This window comes from Erithacus rubecula (genome assembly GCF_903797595.1).
Source record: "Erithacus rubecula genome assembly, chromosome: 6".
NCBI lineage: Eukaryota > Metazoa > Chordata > Aves > Passeriformes > Muscicapidae > Erithacus > Erithacus rubecula.
Window position 1 is genome coordinate 45,025,878 of NC_136688.1, and position 12,018 is coordinate 45,037,895.

The following is a 12,018-nucleotide window of genomic DNA, read 5'->3' on the forward strand; positions in this document are numbered from 1 at the left end:
GCGTCACATTAACAAACATAAAAGGTCACGAACTCCAGTATTTGAAGAAAATGTGTTTGACATCTGGGATCTGGCAGAAGTTCCTCCTGTGGGATAGATTGTTTGTGCAGAGCTTTATTGAAGAATAATATTAAGAATGAATTACGAAATATTAGTGTAACCTAGTAAGAAATGATTGTATTTTACAAGCCAGAGACATACTAGATGTTACAGAACTATTTCTGATGTAAAAGCACATCAAGGAATGCTAGCTGTGAGCAGTTAGCAGTGAAAATCTGTGGGGCTTAAAAGCTGCAGCTAGAAATGGACTGAAGGGAGAAGCCCAAATGCAGGCAATGGCTTAAATGTACATCTGTGTTTTTGTACAGCCCTGCTCTGTGAAGGCAGTGAGGAGGGAATTGGCAGGGAGCCTCAGGAGCTGAAGGGAAGCTGTGGGGAAGCCAGGCCACCCCTGTGCCCCCAGGCAGTGAGCTGGGCAGATCCCCAGCCCAGGCATCAGACACCTTCCTGGGGCTGGGGGCAGTGAGACTGGCACTCCACTTTAGCCTCTCTTCCCATGCCAGTGAAAACCTCACAGCCCTTTCCCACCTGGGCAGGGCTCCCTGGGCTGTTTGGGAAGCCCAGTCTCCCAGGGATTTGCTCTCCCAGTAGGATGGGATCATGCCACCCCATGGGGCACTTCTGGGGTGTCTCCCCAAACACTGTTAGAGTCCCACTTGCTTGTGATACTGCCCAGAAATGTCTCTTTCAGTGGGGAAGAGGGGATGGAGGCAGCTCTCCCTGTCCTCCCAGCTGGCTCAGTGCCTGGCTCCCTGACTGGCCAAGCAAAGGGCAAACACCTGCCTGGGCCCTTTCCTCCCCTTTCTCTTTTTGGGACCAGGGCTGCTGCCTGCCCTGTATTTTCACACCATCATCTCTCTAGAGCCTGCTCAGGCTGGCCTGTCTCCCAAAAGCAGACACAGGCCTGCCTGAGGATGAGCAGATGTTCCTGTCCCCAGGAAGAAGAGGCCAGCCAGGTGTCACCAGCACACAGAGCAAGGGCAGCACACAAAAGATCCTTTCTGAAAGGGAATCAAGAAAAAGGGCCAAAAGCACAAAAATAATTTACTGTTTCCAGTTGTAAAAAAACCTTTTTCTTTTCTTCTATTTTCAAGTGAAAGCAAACTTCATTTACCTTACTGGAATGGGGTGATGACAAAAAGCCATTGTAGAAATCACTGCAGTTTAAAAGCTCCTGGCCCCACTGAAGCGAGGGAGCTGGGAAGAAAATCCATGGGGGCCAGTGGCTGGTTGCTCACAGAAGCTGGAATGCTGCTCTTCCATCAAAAATTGCTTGGTTCAAAAGAAGAACACACACTAACCTCCAAACTGCAGCTTCGAGCCCATCCCTCTGGGTAAGTTAAGGTACTTAAAGCCATTTAAGAAATTACATAACTAGAAACAGAAGTTAGCAGTCTGCTCTACCCTAATTTAACACTTTAACCCAGCTGCAGGTTGTTTTTCTGTATTCCCAGCAAGCACATCAGAAAACAGCACTCCTAAGGTTCAAGAAATAAGGGAAAACCAATCTGCTGCCCACGTTCCCAGCCTTTCCTGTGCAGGACTGGTGCTCCTCAGCCTGGTACCCAGAGCCACGGGGAGGCAAATGTGCTATAGACACAACCCTTGCTGGTATCACTAGGGGTTGTAGGGCAGAGTAAGGATGCACACTTCACCACAAAGCTGAGGATTTGCATGTTTAACCTCTGTTTGGTTACATAAATATTCAGAGAGGAGAGAACATACAGCCCTTGAGAGACTGCTGTGCCAAACAGACTGAAATGGGCTACATCTTGATACATCTCAATCATCTGAGTGGATGGGTGCAGGTGTCACAAACCAGTGTTTTACCAGAAAGTTTAACAATTGGAAACTGCAGGTTATTTGTTCTTTGCAGTATTTTCTTGAGAGATAATTTTCAAGAATCCTGAGTCAGCACCAGTAACTGTAGGTACAAATATTTGTTTTTGGGACACAGTATCTTTGCTCCTCTATTTACCTGCACTCCCCAAGCCCAGAAGTTTTTATTTATATATATATATATATATATATATATATATATATATATATACATATATATATATGTGATCAAGGCTGGCTTTCCCTGGTGAGCAAATACCCACGTGCCTCAAGTATCTTCAGTTGTCACTATTGCTTTAACTCTTAGTTCTATAAAGACTAGATTGTATGATAGCAAGGAATTAAAGGGTGAAGGGTTAATTATTTTTTTCAGCTCCAGGATTTAACTTCACATTAAAACCACATGCATTTGTATCCAAGTATAATGAAAAGTGTGGTAGAAGACAGAAGGTGCAGTCATACAAGCAAGCAAGGATTTATCAAATTAGTTTTTCAAGATCTTAGAAAACCTAACCAAACACTTCTCAGCCAAAGCTGTGGCTGTTCCTTTGCTTAAATTGACATGGTGGTCCCATGAGTGACAAGGGCACTCATTAGCAGGTAGATGGAGGGAGTGTTTCAATACTGGATTTTAGAGGGCCTTGATGATGATTTTGGAATGGCACGGTAACTGAACTGTGCCAGAGCCCAAGAGAGGAGGAATAAAACAGGCTAGACAGAGTGAAAACAGGAGGTAGAAGTGCTGTAAAAGATCAGCAACCAGCTGCCATTCAGAACAGTCCTTACAAACAGTGGCACAGACTATAAACACCATTGTGAAAGAGCTGAGATCACACTTGCTGTCCCAATGAGTTACTGGCGTGAGAAAGTGCTCACCTGTATGAGACAGGGAATGCTGCCTGACTTCCTGGAAAAAACATGTAGGCTCATTTTTTCCATCACTGGTTTGGTTATGTGCAGGCTGACACTGAGGACAGTTTAACAACATTCAGCAGTACTTGCAGGCCTGAGGAGGAACTGGTGCCACCAAAAACAGAGAGGGAGGAGAAAGCAGGAGTTCTGGTACACAGAATAGAGCCCATGGGACTTCTCAAGGAAATACAATTCATAGCTTACCCTTAAGGAAGTGCAGCAGGTTAAATCCCTGCAGGGTGTCAGTTTTATAGCCCAGCAAAACTCCATCTGTCCAGCAGTGCAGTGTCCTTTACCAGCTGGCTGGATAGCACTGACAGAAGATTAAGTACAACCTACTTCAGGTTTGCCCACATTTGTGAGTCAGCTTTGGAGAGACCATTTCCTTATCCACAGAGCTTGGCTGGGAGGACACTGTCTGAACAGATTGCTCTTGCATAGAAAAGAGCAGTAAAGGGGAGGGGAATCACACTATTCAGTCCCATGTGCAACCCCATGTCAGACACACATGGCAGAATGTGTAATAACAATCTCAAAAGCAAATTCTAAACAAATAGAGAGAGAAGGATAAAGTGGCTCAGGTGTGGAAACCCCATATTGGGCTACTTCAGCTGTACATCAACAGCAAAGTCAGAGCAGCTGTGTTTTGTGAAGTGTCCATTCTCTACCACATTCAATGGAAAACCAGCCCCTTGTTACCTTCACTCATCAGGCCATTCAACAAGGGCATCCCAGAGAGGACTGCACAACCTTAAATCTTTGATCAAGGGTCACACCTAGTTTCTCATTTTCTTTGAGTAGTTCTAGAGAGTTGTTTTCTTCTCTTGAAAAGAAACTTTGCAGCTCAGCATTCCTGCACTTGGCCTCTCCTCTTTCAGTTTGCATGTGCACTCATTTCAGTGAGCATGTGATTCAGAATTAACGAGTTTGCAGGGTACTGAAGGGAAATGAGGCGTCCTCATGGTACTGGAAATGAGCAGCAGCACTTTGAGTGCATATCAGCTTTCTGAGTGCCTTGTAAATCATCACAAGCCCAGTGACTGGCGTACTACCTACCTCACTTTGCAGCAAATTATTTGAGTGATAAGAAGGTGAGACAGCAACGGTGTGACATAAGTTCCTTCACTTTCCACAAAGCAAACCAGAGCCAGTTCTGGCTGTCCTTGCAAATTGCTGAAATAAGAACATTCCACCTGCAAAACACAAACCCAACCAGCAAACTCAAGCCTCATTAGGTATGGGTCATTGAGTGTCATGTGGGTAGAAAAGCCTTTGTTGTACTGAAGTCATAAGATACGTAGTGCAGGTGGGATGAGAACTAGCCACTGGTTAATGATTTATATATGAGGAAACCAGTTCAGTCTAAATTATCTTATATTAACACTACTTGTTATGGAGACAAGTTTATTCTGCCAGTTGGAAACCAAATTCTGGCCAGAGCTTCCCAGTCACTGTACAAACCCCTGCCTTCACTGGCTGGACAGCTGGGACCATGTATGGCACCATGTCAGGCTGGGAGGGGAACTCATCTCCTGGGATTCTCTGGGAACACTTCCAAGGCATGCAGCCTGTACACCCTCCTGTTCACCCTCTGGATAAAGCATGGCTGGTGCTTGAGGGGGAGCTGGGCAAGGGAGCCACCCCCACCCTCAGCAGCAGTGACCTATTCCATCCTTCAGTGAAATTGCAGGGGAAAGAAATGCCTCACATACGTCAAGCTCCTAGTACAGATAAAGTAGTATTACACAAAACATTGACTTGAGCTTTATCACACAAAACCCCACCAGGAAATGGAGGTAAAATATACACATGTATCTCCAAAAATGGGCAACTGACAACATAAAAACTGTGAAAGAAAATTAGCCTCTGGAAAATTAATTGTATTTTGCTTTGAAGTTTTCTCTACTACTGCCTGTGTGTTACTAGTGTTTATGGCCAGTAGGTATACCAGTATCACTGATCCTCATTCACCTTGCTTCCCAAACAGGTTACATAATTCTGTCATGCATACTTGCAGTGATCTTGTAAAAACACCCACTAAACCAGTTAATGATCAAAATAAACTAGAATTCAATTATAAATTTTGTTAGCAACATATTTATTTTTAAAAACCCTTTAAAATAGTCCCTATTGGTGTATTCAATGCAAATTGTTCACGAGCTGTAGAACAATGCAACACTTAAAAGCTCATTTTCTGCTAGAAATGAAGTATTGAGTATAAGCTAAATGGACAGGATGAGGGACATTGAAACTATCCTTTTAAAATCACAGTACAAAATTATTATTAACAAAACCAACCAACCAACAAAAAAACCCAAACCAAAACAAAGCAAACCCAAAACAAAGCAAACCCAAAACAAAACAAAACAAAACAAAACAAATAAACGACAACAACAACAAAAAGAAAAAAAAAAAGAAAGGAAGACTTCAAACATAGTATATTTATTAATCCAGGCAGGCTGCAAGTATGAGTTAGGGAACTGTTTCACAAGGAGCATCCTCTGAGCTGGGCAGTGAGTCCTCCTCCTTCCACCTGTACTGGCTGCAGGATGAACTCTTGGTGTAAGGTGGTACTAAATGTGCTACACCTAAAATTGTACTTAGAGGTTTCTGGTATCCAGTGCATCTCATTAGGTGACAGATTTGCCAGGGCATCATTTTTTTGACAACTGATTCTGTGTTCAAAAACATGAATGCTACAGTGCTCCCCTGCCCCCTTTTTTATTGAAGTGACTGTTACTATTTCCCAAGCAGAGCTAAAATACATGGTACAGCAAGAGAGATCTGTCTCAAAGATCCTGCACACTGAGAGCATTCTTCAGGAATTTTACATTATCTTGGTGTGTCTCCCCCTTGCTTCTGGCCATGCCTGCCTCTTTCTTGGCTCGACCATCAAACAGCCATTGTGTCTGAGTCCTGATAAGGATCAACTGTGCTTAATCCTGCTGTGGGAGACAAGGATGTTAGAGGTCAAGGAGTGAATTCTTCCTTTTACAGATGTTGTCTGGGATGTTTTAATTTCAGAGCTATAAATAGGCTTCATGGGCACTTATCTTTCTAAGGAGATAATCTCCTTTTTAATATTTTTGTGTTTCTGATTGAATGTTTTTGTCCATGTCAATGACATCATAACCAAAGAATTGAAGGTTAACTAATCAGCAAGCTCTTTTTTATTAACTTTCTGGTTCAATTATAATTGTATCCCTCTCTAATTCTCTTGCATCCATGGGTATGACTACACTGCTGTGAACCAGCTGCTGTCACTTTACACCATTGTTAACTCCCACCAAATCAGACTGGGAAATTCAGTGAGCACAACCCTGAGGAAAGGCAGAGGGATACACTAAATCTTCCTGCATGTAATATATGTTGGCAGGTAACAGCTTGATCCTTTTGATTTTGGTAATCTTCCATTTTCCATTTATACAGATGTATAAATGCAGTGAAAATTTTTATAGACATTATGATGTAAATCTCCACTTGATATCATCCAGAAGCCAGTGAAATGACCTCTCCTTCATCTCTGTGTCTCTATGAGCTTTGTTTCTTCCTCACTGACCTGGTGTGTAGATTTGGGCTAGCAGGTGCTTCTGGTCACTGTAGGAGCCCAGGGATCTCTGTCAGGCAGGTGCTGTTATTTTGGAAGCAGTCAGTTTTTCTGTCCCCCTGCCCTACTTGAATTGTATCAGATGTCAGGGTCATAAGGAATATTTTTAAATTATGAATTATATTCCAGTATTCTTGGGGATACTGATTTTTATAAAAAATCTATGTAATCTTGGCAGGCCTTCTTCCTTCTTGTTTGCATTTGACATAATCTACAAAGCAAGTTTCCTGACCAAAATGTTTCTGAAAAACAGGAATTTCTCATGAAGACTGCGGAACTCTGGTCCTGGATTTTTGAATTGTGTTTGCATTATGTGTAGGCAGCCAAGAAACACCATGCTTTGAAGATTTTTGTCAAAAACTAGCCTTTGTAGCTATGGTTTCACATGTTAGTTGGAGAACATGTGCAGAAAGTTGCTGATGAACAATCTCCAGACTAAGGTCCCAGTCTGGACAAGCACATTCATGGAACACTGCAGAATCTCGAGGATGTCAACATAATCCCTCATAGGTTACAGAGAGGAACAATTCCAGTGAATGATGTGACTATGCAGAGATTTGGGTGTAGCTTCATGTTTTAACAAAATAGAATCTAGTACCTGGGCTGGCCTTTGAAGAGCAGGAATCAGTAACCACTCATGGAAACACATCAATGAATGTCTTGAAATACCAGAAGAAATCTTGAAATGTTTAAGGTTATCTCAGGAAATCTCAAAGAACCCAAAGATGGTGCCCACAAAGAAAGAGATACTGCAATCATGCTATTATTTATTTACAGGAAAAAAGCTTTCAGCTCTACTCTAAAAATAATACATATCTGCTTACATTTATACACTGACACTGAGATTTGAGACTTAAAATAAAACTGGGTTAATCAAGACCAGAGGTAAGGTGTTTAGTGATCACTGATTTTAGCATAGTGATAATCACATTGAACTCTCTCTGACTTTGGGCCACATACTCTTTGCAAATTGGAGAAACCTCATCCAAGGTTTGTAAAGCCTAAGGGTGTACTGCATGAGCATGTCCTTATCAGACTTCTTAAAAAGCCTTGAGACTATCAAGCCAACACAATAACAGATGCCATTTCCAGAAAAACTGGGACCTAGAAGAGCATGTTTCACCTTCAAAACTGAGGAGTTGTGGGGGTTTAAAAATCCTATTCATGAAGCCAGGCTCTACCAGCAGGCTGGGCAATCCCTTCAGCCATTCACAACTAATGCTTTGCTGTGAGAGTGCCTAGAATTTGGCAGTGCCTGCATCTTCAGTGAAATGCATTAAAAACTTGCACAGGTGATGGTTGCAGAAGAACACGATGGTGAAATAATTGATCTGCCCTGGATATGAGAGGAGCAATTGAGGTCAGTCAGGCCCTAAAAAAGACAAATAGCCTACAACTGATCTCCAAAAAGCAAGGGTTATATAGTGCCAGAGAAGAAGGGGAGTTCACTCAGCATGTGCTTATGCACTCAGCGTGACCATAATGAGATCATTTGTCCAGGACAAACCACAAAGGGAAAAAGAGTGACCTCTGGGATATGGGAAAGGGAATTGAATATTTCAGGAGCTCTTCATTGCTGTGCTTCCTGTAGATCCCTTTGTTACTCAGATACATTCCTCAATTCTTACACTGAGCTTACTGCATCATTATTTACTTCCTGGTGTAAAAGTTGTACCCAAACTCCCCCTCCTGTGGCTTCACCAGTATTAGTTGAGCTGCCCAGAGGGATCAGTTTGCAAACCACTAGAGGAATCTCAGAAGTCTGAGCTAAGAATGGGAATAGGTGAGATTTCCACAGCTGATGTACACAGTTAAAAACTTCAGTTACACTCTGCACTGAAGCAGGTGAGGAAAGGGGCAGGTGCAGGTAGCAGGCAGCTATCACTGACATCCCACACAAAAACCTCTGGACCATTACACTCCCTTCAGCACATCACCTTTCTGAGGCAGGCTTCCTGCAGAATCTCCAAAAGTCTAGTTAAGGCCATCATCCTCAGTCTTCATGCATGGCACTTGCTTTGGGGTTGAGCTATTCAAAATTGGTTCAAAGACTTAAAACAATAAAATGTAAGGGGTGTAAACCACTTGTCTGGGCTTGTGTCAGATGAGGAAACAGAATTTGCTTGTGCCATGCTGTCTTACAGCTGTTTGACTTCCCAATGCAGAGCAACACAAGCACTTCTGTAGCTTCTGTAAATTCTCTTGCATACAGATAGGTATGCAGTGCATTACACATGCACAAGGAAGATTCCAAGGACACTTGTTATCTTTTCATTGAAAAGCTCCATCATGCAGATTAACACCAGCTGAGGGTTTTGTCCATCCAGGATAAAAATTTATTTTGACAATAATGCCTGTCAGGCATGAATAACATTAGGGCATACTTTTATTCCTTTTTTTTCAGCATCTTTATGTTATGACATTTTCATTGTGCTCTAACAGAGCTACCTGCTGTGGAAGATATTCAGTAGCACATTCTGTGAATAAGCCAGACTGGAGAACTTGCATGATCACAAATTGTACTGGTTGTATTGTTTTGCCAACTCTAGACAGAGAAAAATTATTATGCAAGTTCTGCTGATGCTGAAACCATGTTTATGAGACAATAAAAGATGGATTTTCTGAAGGCTAATTAAAAAAAGTAAATATGAATACAAGCCCCCAGCTGAAGAAGAGAGAGCTTGTATGAATGGCCCTGGACATTACACTCAGTGATGGTGGGTGACCAGGTTCTCAAAAGAAGTTATTTTTAACAAAGTTATTGTAGTCAGAGAAAATCATCAGTTGAAAAGCAGTTCTGTGGGATCCAGGAAACTCTTGGGTGAAATAACATTTTGTTGTTTATGTCAAAAAAGTTAATTCCCTAAATATATCTCCAAGTCAAATAAGCTGGATGATAGGCTGGTCCTTCTGGCACCTAACCCAACTAGCAAGAACCAATTTGTCCATTTATCAGAATATAAATATTCTAATATTCTTCTCCTTCCCAATCATTGTGATATGTATCAAAGATTGCTGCCATATCTGCTTTCTTTTACCTTTATTCTAATTACAACACTTGCAATAAGTGCTGTACAAACATATAGTGCAGGGCAGTTTTTCTGCATATCAAACAGATATGACAGCTGACAGGCAGGAGAGGCAAAGAGCTGTCCCTTCCCTGCTTGGCAAGGGATCAGCCCTGCCAGCCTGAGCAAGCAGAGCCAGAGGGAAGCCACACACACCCAGAGCAGGGTCTGTGCCTATGCTGGTGCTGGTCAAAATACTGAACAGTAACCACAGGGCAAAATTCTTCATCTTAGTGGTTTAGAATAAAGAGCAGACCTGGAATTCTGTCTGCTTTTGGCTTCAAATTTCTGTCTGTCCTGGCCTCAAAGAAGTGCATGAATATATGCAGCAGTTGTGAGTTTACATTTTTAACTTTCATGTTGTAAAAAACCTGACATGCATAGTCCTCTTTTTTTATTTGGTGAGAATTGCTGTAATATTCAAGTCTGCAATGATCTATTGAAAACAGACCCCTGACTAGGAAACAGAGAGTTTAGATGTTATAAACTGCTAGTAATTTATTATTTTGAGATTGGCATATATTTTGGCAAAGTTTAAGTTGGCTGGAGTGATAGTGAGTGATGAAAGATGTTATGGCGGTTGAGAAGTGGCTGAATTCCTTTGTTTCCAGACTTTTCACTTTTTTTTTTTAAGGCGCAGAATGTTTATATAGAAAGTGCAATATTGTTTTATGAGTACTTGCTGGACCCTGCTAAAACCAAGCACTCAAGCTCTACTCTTTTAACAGAGTGTTTTGTTATGGAATTCCTCTGGGTTTTGATGTTTCTAAATTAGGGTTAAATTGGGTTGGTATGTGGGGGCCAGGGGAGCACAGGCCAGAAATGACAAACTGTCTGATGTCTAGCAGGGTCTAAACATCACTCCAGGAAGTGATGTGGTGGCAGGAAGACAGGACTCCTCAAATGGGCATAAAGAAGACATAACATAGGGGCATACAAAGAGAGGAAGAGGGGATTTTAAACACTGGGAAAACTGTCAGCATTTTAAGAGTTGGACATCTTCAGTGCAAGACCCTGCCTGCCCCTCAGCTGCTCTCTGGTCCACCAGAGCCTGCAGGTTTCCCATGTTTTATTTTCATAATCTGGCATAGGAGCACTTTTAGTCCCATAGTCATAAATTAGCATCTTTCCTGATCATCTCTATTTTTCCCTCCAAGACTGTGGTACTTGATGAGCCATGATACACTCAGGAAACAAATTCTTGTTTCTGATATTTCTCTGCCCATTTCCTCTGCATTTATCTCCTCCAAGTCGACTGCTCATAAAACTCATTGGCTTTCTGCCTTCAGCTTGGCTCACTAAACCCTGGAGTCAGCCTCCAGACTTTTTGTTTTTACAATGAAGGACAGAGCTTTGAGCCACAGCATCCTGGGATGTTGTAGCAGAACCTTTAAACCATTAAGAAACAGAAGCTGCTAAACTCAGTGTTGCATTGCTGAGAGCATCAGGGCTTCCTTCAAGCTGAGTACAAGGAAAAAGAGCAGAGTCTCTACCAATTCACAAAGCTTGCTAGGAACAAGAGTCAGTTTTCTGATTGTGTCATGCACTCCGTGTTGTAATAACTTTCCAAGTCTTTATTCTCCCATGTAATACTCCACTTTAATGAAGACCTCACATTGCTACTCTGCTCCTAGTTGTCCGCATTATAATCTTTGTGAACTCCTTCTCCCAAGTAGCACTGAGCACTTCCATTTCTCAAAAGACAAAGCAAAGGTTATCCTTCCTGTCCTAGCAATGCTGGAGAGCCAATAAGCCAGTAAGGAAAAACCAAAGCAAAAGAGCTTGCTTCAGATAAATTTAAGAACAAGGCGTATAAACACTCATCTCTATTTAAAAAAGACCAAAGTGCCAGTGTCTTCAACATGCATTATAGCTTCCAACTATACAATTTTAAAGTCTTTTTCAAACTATTCAACATATATATAGATTTAACTTAGCACTGAGAGGCCTCAGCTGGAATACTTTTTACAGTTTTGGGCACTGCGCTTCAAAAAAGATGTGAACCAACTGGAGAGAATCCAGATGAGAGCAACAAGAATGATCAAAGGTCCAGAAAATGTGATGTATGAGGAAAGAACAAAAGAATGGGGTTTGTTTAGACTAGAGAAGAACAGTCTGAGAGGAGACATGACAACAGTCTTCAGACACGTTAGGCTGCTGCAAAGGGGAAGATAAACTGTTCTCAATTTCTACTGGAAGTAGGCTAAAAAGCAACAGATTACAATGGTGATTCAGATTAGATTTCAGAAGAAACTATCTATTGGTTACAGCAGTTATACCTGAGAAGACAATGCCCATGGAAACTGTGGGATCCCACTGTTTGAGACTGGGGTACTGGTACAGACTGGTCTGCTTTGTGGTAGAAGCATGAATGAGACTGGTCCTAGTCCTTTTCAGCTACTTGCCCCCAGGTTAGAAGTGTAGGAGAGAGATTGCAATGGAAAAACAATGCATATTTTCTGAAGGAATGTGGACAGGTCTGACCTGAGTGGTTGTTGAACAGGAGATTAATTTCAGCCATAACTACACAGT

General features: G+C 42.0%; 1 protein-coding gene across 1 annotated transcript in view; it reads right to left on the reverse strand.

Moving 5' to 3' along the window:
* TC2N (tandem C2 domains, nuclear) overlaps window positions 1-1,442 on the reverse strand; it is a 35,647-nt gene extending 34,205 nt beyond the window's left edge. The window contains exon 1 of the mRNA XM_079308347.1: window positions 1,175-1,442. The gene's annotated coding sequence lies outside the window, so the exon portion shown is untranslated. The remainder of the gene's footprint in view (window positions 1-1,174) is intronic.
* Between the last annotated feature and the right edge of the window lie 10,576 nt (window positions 1,443-12,018).